Source organism: Sinocyclocheilus grahami, unplaced genomic scaffold, assembly GCF_001515645.1.
Source record: "Sinocyclocheilus grahami isolate Dianchi unplaced genomic scaffold, SAMN03320097.WGS_v1.1 scaffold57.1, whole genome shotgun sequence".
In the NCBI taxonomy this organism is placed as follows: Eukaryota; Metazoa; Chordata; class Actinopteri; order Cypriniformes; family Cyprinidae; genus Sinocyclocheilus; species Sinocyclocheilus grahami.
This window is the reverse complement of record NW_015505236.1, coordinates 3,082,327-3,091,676: the sequence shown is the minus strand read 5'-3', so window position 1 is coordinate 3,091,676 and position 9,350 is coordinate 3,082,327. Positions and strand designations below refer to the sequence as shown.

At 38.0% G+C, this 9,350-nt stretch overlaps 1 protein-coding gene across 12 annotated transcripts in view; it reads left to right on the top strand.

Moving 5' to 3' along the window:
• Nucleotides 1-9,350, top strand: part of LOC107584160 (PTB domain-containing engulfment adapter protein 1) — a 195,956-nt gene that overhangs the window by 140,396 nt on the left and 46,210 nt on the right. The window contains exon 1 of one of the 12 annotated variants that reach the window (XM_016270654.1): nucleotides 9,052-9,197. The exons of the other annotated variants lie outside the window; for them this stretch is intronic. The gene's annotated coding sequence lies outside the window, so the exon portion shown is untranslated. Of the gene's footprint in view, nucleotides 1-9,051; nucleotides 9,198-9,350 lie in introns of those variants that run through there. 12 annotated transcript variants of the gene reach the window in all.

Sequence of the window (9,350 nt, the reverse complement as noted above, 5' to 3'; positions counted from 1 at the left end):
CCAGGATCAGGAAACAGTCCTCCATAAAATGCGCTGCACACATATGAATATTTGGGTTGAACTGTTCTGGAACAGTGTTGTAAATAAAACTTAACCACTGATTTCTAGTCGTGTCCTCTTTTGGAAGACCAAACAAAGTAGTTTCGCTTTCACAACGAAACGCACAGTGGGCTAGAGTGAGCGGCGGCCAGCGGCTATAGTGAGCGGAGGCGGGCGGGCTTGAGAACGGCGCGGCCGGCGGGCTTGCGACAACCACATGTGGTGACCCGGGCTGGACCTATCGTCGATATACGATATTGTCCTCTTTTCTTTGCGTGAACATTTGGGCGCCGTTATGCAAATTTTCCCACATCGTGACGTAGACATGTGGGGGCGTGTTAGAACGAGCCGTTTTAGGTAGGCGTGGTTGACTCTTAACTTTTATAAAGAATATCTCTTTGGATTTGAGACTTTAGTCTTTGCAGCTTTACAGATCTTCTTTATGCACCAAGAGCTTGTAACACTTCAAAGAGAAAGGAAAAATTGAAATCGCACCATATGACCACTTTAATGGATTTGCCGAGTCATGGCTACATTTTAATTTTACTAGTCAGGACATTTACATTTACCTGAACATTAGCTATAGTAAGTTACAAATTCATATTTTAATTTTACTGTTAGATGGACAAATAAACATTTATTTGAAATTTAGATTCAAGTTTACTAAAACTTAACATTTTAATTTTACTGTGAGATGGACAATGAATGGTTGGTTTTCTAAGAAAGTGTAGATTTTTTCCCCCCGTGTCATTGTAATTTTAATTTGGATAACACGCAAATTAACAAAAAAACACTCTAATGTAAGACTGTTTTGGATTATATATGTTATTTTTATTATTTTTTTATTATTATTAGTCGGTTATTCGAATGCACATAAACATACAGATACAATCTCAGCTATACAATGGAAAACAATAAGAAGCATACAATCAGGTAGAAAAGTTAATACAGTCGGGCTAGAGGCTAAATATGCACCATAGAATAGAAGATCAAGAGAGGTTGTTAATGTAGCACGAGAGAGGTGTCCATATCTGCCAAAAATCATTAGACTTTTGATGTATATCAAAGGTGAGTTTCTCAAGTGGAAGTAAGGTAGATATTTGAGACAACCACATTTTAAAAGAGGGTACTTGAGGAGATGACCACAGTAACAATATACATTTCTTTGCCAGATAAACCAAAATTAGAAACAGTTGTTTGGTATGGAAGTCAAACACAGTCTCCACTCCACTGTATAACAAATACAATTCCAGAGAAAAACTAAATTTCAGCTTAAAAAGACTTTGTAAAAAATTATGTACTTTTGTCCAAAAAGAAAAGATTCTGTCACAATACCAGAAGCAGTGAAGATCAAGAGCTGTCATTCACTTCAGCTGCAGCGCGAATGGCTAGAACAATCCTGCAAATCCAATGTTGAGGCAACGTGTTTATTATTGAATTTCACAGGATTCTTTGATGAATAGAAAGATCCAAAGATCAGCATTTATCTGAAATAAAAAGCTTTTGTAACATTATACACTATTCCATTCAGTATCATTTTTATTATTTTTTTGGGAAAGAAATGATAGAAATTAATACTTTTATTTAGCAAGGATGCTTAAAATTGATCAAAAGTGATGATAAAGGCATTTATAATGTTACAAAAAGATTTATATTTCAGATAAATAGTGTTCATATCGATATCGGAATTATACCGTATCGACCGAAATGAAGAAATATATCGTGATATCAATTTTGGCCATATCGTCCAGCCCTAATTTTATGCGTGCAACAGCCTTTCACTTGCAGTCCCTTATGAAGATGAACCATGGTTTTACTAAAGTGACCGTAGTTCAACTATAGTATTTGTAGATTTCCATGGTTACCACTACAGTAAACATATTTTAACCATGTGTAAACAAAAATATAACCTAATAACTTGCAATTAAGGCATATTGAATGTTAAAATGTGTTTCAAATATAAAGTTAAGTGGGTATCATTACCCATTACTCTTAGTAATTTAATAATTTAATAAATTTCATCATTTAAAAGTTCAGCTTAGAAGTAACATATTGGAATCGATATCGACGATACTGGCCTTTAAAAGTATCGGTATCATATCGAAAACAAAATAAGTAGTCTCGCCCATCCCATGCCTGTAGCAGCATTCTTGTAGTAAATTAATACATCCTTCAGCATGTTCTGAATCACTAACAAAAAATAAAAGACTCAAATTGTATGTAGTGTAGCTCTTGTACAGGTCCCTTTCCCTTCAACTTAAAGGGGTCTTATGATGCGATTTAAAATGTTCCTTTCTCTTTGGAGTGTTACAAGCTCTTGGTGCATAAAGAAGATCTGTAAAGTTGTAAAGACTAAAGTCTCAAATCCAAAGAGATATTTTTTATAAAAGTTAAGAGTCAACCACGCCTACCTAAAACGGCTCATTCTAACACGCCCCCACATGTCTACGTCACGATGTGGGAAGATTTGCATAAGACCGCCCAAATGTTCACGCAAAGAAAGAAGGTGTAACTTTGATTCTCGCTGTAGTATTGTTGTTGCCATGTGTTTCGTTGTGAAAGCGAAACTACTTTGTTTGGTCTTCCAAAAGAGGACGATATCCGCTTCGTCATGCCTAGAGCTGATCCGTGCTGGTCGCTGAGGAAATACATCAACTTACAATACTTTCTCCTTACTCAATTTAATATGCAGAGACGACTAAAAAAAACAACTTAAATTAACCTTAGCTTTTTTCCTCCAGTTTTTTTTTTTTTTTTAAACATTCTGACCAGTCTGACACAGCGATGCTTTGGTCTAGGGTGGAACTATCTGTTTGTCAGACCAATAGCAATTTAGAAATTTTCAGTTTGATGACATTGGTGGCACATAAGTTACACACTTCACCTTTACATGAAACACATAGACATTCAGAAAAAGAGAGGGTGTTCAGAAAGACCTACAAACACTTTTTGTCTACTAGGATGTTCTTTGCTCTAGTCCAGGGTTCCTCAAATCTTACCCTGGAGGTCCAATGCGCTGCAGAGTTTAGCTCCAACCCTGATCAAACTCAGCTCCCTGGGATTTTCTAATGATCCTGAAGACATTGATTAGCATGCTCAGGTGTGTTTGATTAGGGTTAGAGCTAAACTCTGCAGGAAAGTGGATCTCGTGGGCCAGATTTGAGGATCCCTGCTCTAGTCCATCAGCAGAATAGAGTTGAACCAAAAGAGACCTGTGCATTTTTCAAAGCCAGGGTTTAGTACAGCATCAGAAAAACAGATCACTTATGGCATTTCTGTTTCTTTATTGCAGAGTCAAAATAAAGAAACCCATCACCACCCACTGCTGCTTTATGCTTCTAGCCTTTCATCTCACTTCTGGCCCCATGCTCCCTCTAGCTGACCTGGCTTGCTCTCTCTTCTTTTGTTCTGTGAGCCAGGACATTTTGTTTTACCTTTGTTGCCCTTTGTGAAGACAGCTGGGCAGGGTGCACATACATTGCTGTGCATTTGGATTTATATTTCAGTAATTTGATTTGACACGTATATACTGCATATACTGTTGGATCAGACATGTTTAATTTTATAACTGCAGAAAGGAATTTTTTTCTATTCCATTTGAGGATTGTGCTTAGCTTGGAAAATTGGCTTTATGGTTGAAATCTTAATTTTTATGTCCTGTTTTTCTGTCTCATTCCAACGTTCTTAATACAATATTACAACTGTGAAGCCTTTTGCCCTGGCAATAGAATTGCCATTGGCTAGTAATTTTTTTTAGTTTACTCTTGTTTGTAAAATGGAACAGCTTTTTAAATATCTGAAAGTACACTCTTAACGTAAGTCAAGCATTATAATAGTATATTATGATAATCAAGGATTATTTAATGATATAACTTTAGTAATTAAAATAAAAAATTGGTAACTCTGTATGAATGCATATTTGTCGTGCATTTTAACCAAACTTAAGGCTATTGGTGGTGCTTAAGATATTGTTGGTCATTCAGTGTTTCTGTAAAAAGATAACAATACTACTACGAATTCTACTAACAATATAAAACTCACTAAGGATTAATGAGCTACTGGGTTCATGAATATTAATCACATTGTCTGCATTCACTCGAACTGATTTGCTGAAATGGCGATAGATGAGCACCAGCCAATGAGATTGCCGTTTGCGCATTAGTTCCGCTCCCTACCGGAGAAACCAGCAGTATCTTATGGTTTTTCTTAAAAGCTGAAGAATTCCAAATGAACTCCTTTATTTTGACAGGAAAATACAACAAAGAATATAATTTACATGTAGCGTATCAATTCTGCATGGTATGTAAGACTCTTTCGCTCTCTCTCTCTCTCTCTCTCTCTCTCTCTATTTGCGTGTGTGTGAGAAACACAGCGCTCTCAGCAAAGCGACGGCAAGTCGTGCGCCTTCACACTAGAGTTTACGTTGCGTCAAATACAGGTATGCTGCGCATCCTTTGAGATGAAATGAAAAATAGCACAGATCGCTTGACAGAGAGTGAAACTCTGATGCGCTCAGTCAGAGTGTTCGGCAAGTTTAAATATATCTGTACTAAACTTATACTTAGCCTCCAACTCACACACTGGCGAGTAAAATCTAAGCATTTAAGGTGTATTCACGCCATATGTAGGCTGGTTCCGAGTCCAAGGGTGTGAACAGCTCCAAGTAGAACGTCACGTGTTGTCATCTCTAAATTACAGTAGTTACGTCATGGCGTGAATGCAGCATTATTAGCCAATGGCCAGGGGCGTAAATTTCGTCTAACAGTTCGGGGGGACAATAAACATAAAATTTCTCAAGAGCAATTTTTAAAGGGGACACAAATAATCCAGCTAAAGTTGTACTTGTAAGGATAGGTATACACAGAGGAAAGCCTTACTATTAGTGTAGCAGGGAGACCGTGCCAAATTAGACAACTTCAAGCTGTTGTGGTCAACTTCAAGCTGTTGTGTTGTGTTTCCGCGGGTTGTTTTTCATGTCCGCGGATTGAAGCATCCCCAATAATGTGTATTTTAGCCCCCGGAATGCGATTTTTACCAGGGGACCCCCTCGAAACGCAGTTAGTTTGGCCTAGTTTTGGGCTAGTTTTGAGTAGCAATTAGGTCTTGTTGTGAAAACCTGGCAACCATTTCCGTCAAGCAGGTAACGTTATAATTGCTAACATAGCGACTCATTGAAAAATACATTGGCATCATCTGTATTAAAGAGAAAATAATCACATTATCTTAGGGCTGTGCAATTAATCGAAAAACAGTTTCAATTTTGGCCTCCAACGATTATGAAAATACAATAATCGAGATAAAATTATTATTGCGCCCCATTCCTCCCCCTTTTCTAGCACTGCGCTTTCGTTCCTCCATAAAAGCCCAATTTCACACGCAAATCAGTAAAATCATGTAACGTGACTTTTGCAAAATGGGACGTGCTTGATTTATAGAAGTATATTTATTCATGTTTTTAAAAGCGTGAAAGAGAACTTGCGCTGCTCCTCAGGAAGATATATGCGTTCGACAGACCCTCAGATGGGGGGGGGGTCCAGTCCCCCCCGATCCACCCCCCGGGATTTCCACTGCCAATGGCTAATGTTAGACGTTGTTTAGTCGCTCAGAGTGAAGATTTAGTTGCATATGCGAGTGATTTACTCAAATTGTAGAGGGTTTAAAAGCGTGAAAGAGAACTTGCGCTGCTCCTCAGGAAGATATATGCGTTCGACAGACCCTCAGATGGGGGGGGGTCCAGTCCCCCCCGATCCACCCCCGGGATTTCCACTGCCAATGGCTAATGTTAGACGTTGTTTAGTCGCTCAGAGGGAAGATTTAGTTGCATATGCGAGTGATTTACTCAAATTGTAGAGGGTTGTGTCACAAATTCGGTCCATGGACTTCCGTTTATTCACCACCAGAGGTCACCCTTTCCATTACTTTGACTCTCGCACAACACAAACTGTTGCATAGCACCCCGGACTACATATCCCATCATTCATTGCACGGTTTGCACACTGCACTGATTGCACTCATTGCACACAGCTGTTTCTTATCACCTCGCTCACTATTCTGAGTTACCAGACTGTTTACTGATAGAGTTTTACTGCGATGGCATAGATCAACCTCTTAGGGCTAAGCTTAGACACGAGGGTCCACGTTCATCACTTGCTCAGTTCATGGATTATGCTTTGTTGACTGTCAGATCTTTGTTTACTGCAGAAAAAAAAAGCCCTAAGAGGTTGATCTATGCCATCGCAGTAAAACTCTATCAGTAAACAGTCTGGTACCTCAGAATAGTGAGCGAGGTGATAAGAAACAGCTGTGTGCAATGAGTGCAATCAGTGCAGTGTGCAAACCGTGCAATGAATGATGGGATATGTAGTCCGGGGTGCTATGCAACAGTTTGTGTTGTGCGAGAGTCAATGTAATGGAAAGGGTGACCTCTGGGGGTGAATAAACGGAAGTCCGTGGACCGAATTCGTGACAGGTTGAATTCCCTACAGGTAGTATCAACAATCAAATATATATATATATATATTTGGAGAGATGAATAGCAGGGTTTTTTTTTTTAACGTATATTTTCTGTCTTGTGTTTTTCTAGTTTTAAAGTCATATAAAGGTGTGTTCTGAAAAGCTGTTTAAATTTATATGCATCGCATATTTTTATTGGACTGTAAATGGATTAAAAATTTAGCTTTAGTCACAATTAGCAGTTAACTGTACTGACCATGCGAACTTATGAACTTAGACCCTCATGATTTAAGTTTTGACACAAGCATATGTTGCTGGCAGGATCAACCAGGTTGCCAGGAGGCAGTTGCAGGTTTACAGACTGCTGTTGTTTTTTTGTGCTGGATAAGGAGTGTGTAATTAGTGTGAGCAAATGGCACTAGCCACAGGAAGTGGTGAAAACATGAGTGTGGTCTCAAGATTTTTTTTTTCTTTTCATGTAAAAAAAAAAAAAGTCCACAATAATCACAGAAAATTGTGTGAGTTTTCTCAACTTTAATTTTCATCATGTGATTATGTGATGGTTGAAAGAGATGGCTATGTAGTCTACTTTTACTAACATGTTCTGATAAAGTCAAAGCTTGAATCTTGAGAGATTCAAGTCAATAGATTTGAGTCATGCTATGATACGATTATGTGATAAATGCCTCTGTATTCTCAGAGGTGCACAATAAACCCAAATGTAGTTCAATCAATGCTGTTCTCAGATAAACCCTGTTATTCAGCCTAATGGTGTGATAGATTTTTTTTCCTGGATTTCATTCTTGCAAAATTAGTTTCTCTAGTTTGTGTACCAACTTTTCTAAATAGCCTGTTCTTGTTTACATTTGCATGAAATATCTGTGTGCAAAGTAAGCATACAGTGGGTATAGAAAAGTATCCCCCCCCCCCCCCTTTAAAATAATCACATTTTGTTGCTTTGCAGCCTGAAATGAAGACGGACACAGTTTTTGTTTTATCCAGCTGTATACTGTATTTATAACATCCAAGTGAAAGATATAACACCAGCATGTCAGAAAAAAAAAACATTATCACTGAGTTGGAAAAAGTATCACCCCCTTGTATAAGTATTTTGTTGAACCACCTTTTGCTTTAATTACAACCTTTAGTCTGTTGGGATATGTCCCTACTAACTTTGCACATCTAGACTTTGCAATATTCACCCACTCTTCTTTGCAAAACTGCTCTTGTTCAGTTAAATTTGATGGTGACCGTTTGTGGATCTTTCAGGCTGCAAAGCAACAAAATGTGATTATTTTAAAGGGGGGTGATTATTTTCTATACCCACTGTACATATCTGTCTGTGGATTTGTAGGTGCATATGTGTTTTTTTTTTGTAGGTGCATATGTATTTCTATATTGCCTAAAATATCCAGGTTTTGCCTTTGGTTGCACTGCGCATCTGTGTTATGACATCAAACTACTGTGAGAAATATAGAGAGCAAACGGCTCCTTTCGAATCAATCTCGCGGTACTTTGATCTCATACACCGATCGGTGTGCACAGCGCCGAATATGTACGCATATTTACATCATTTTGACCGTTCTCTGTAGATCCCACCCTCTTATGCGCCACAATTGGTCGATTATGTGCAGTGCCTGGATGTTATTACCTTCAGCAAATATGAAAACAGGAAAACAAAGCCAAAACCTGGATATTTTAGGTAATATAGAAATCCTGGCGTGGCCATATAAAGGCCATTAGGGTGACCATAAAATGGCACATATGGTCACCCTAAGTAAAAGATATACAGTATGTTATTCACTCTCAAGCTGAGCACTATTTTCTGTTATTTATTGTGCACTGCACACTTTGACTCAGTTTCAAAATCTAGTGAGTTGCCTTGCTGTCTACTGCCTATTTGGGCAACTGCCCTCTTAAGACTTAGTTAATAGTTATTAGTTGATAGTTATTAAGACCTCTTAAGTATTCTAACTGAAATGGAACCTTATAAGTGATTGCTTTTGAATGTTTTATAAGCAGAATCCTGTATCTAAATAGCGCTCACAATTGATTTCACATTGCTACCATGTTGCTAAACTAATAAAGTAAAACTGGCACACACAAATATTGAATAAAACTTTAATTAGTTGGAACAATGTTTTTGTTGAGTTAATTATATTTACAACTGAATTATCATCATAATTTACATAAAAAAATGTACTTTTCTAGTTGCAGTGCATTATGAGATTGCCTTATCTGCCAAGGATATGAGCTACTGGCCTAAAGAAGAAACCTTAGCTGAATATGCTGCCTACCTTTTTGAACAGCCTTCCTTTGGGAAGTTGTTTTGCTCCCTATACATACTTAACAAAAATTTGGGACAGCAAAACAAATCATTTGAAATCACAGGCAAACATTCTGTGTTTTTGCAAACGTGTGTGCGCTTAGGTTTAAACCATGTCTAATGTATCTAATGCATCAAATCTCTCACCAATGTCTCCTCAGTTGTAGGTTTTTTGCACGTTCATGTTTTGACCTTGGTTGTTTTCTGCAGCTCCTGTGGAGACTATGAGCTGCAAGCAGCTGTAAGATGTCTTGGCAGCCTGGTTTTATCTTGTACTTCATAAGCTGTGGTCTTCTTTTCCCTTATTGCCAACCAGGGCTATGTGCCTCATTACTGTCCTCTTCGTCTGTCAGAGCTCTATGGCTGTTTGGGATAAAAGGTGTGGGATTTATGATAATTATTCACTAGATAATTCACTAGTCTAGCAACATGGAATGTGTTCTTTCCATGTTTTTTTGTTTTGTTTTGATTTGGTAGATTGCAATCCAGGCTCATTGTAAAAATGTGCCTGTGGTGACATTTCTACAAAATT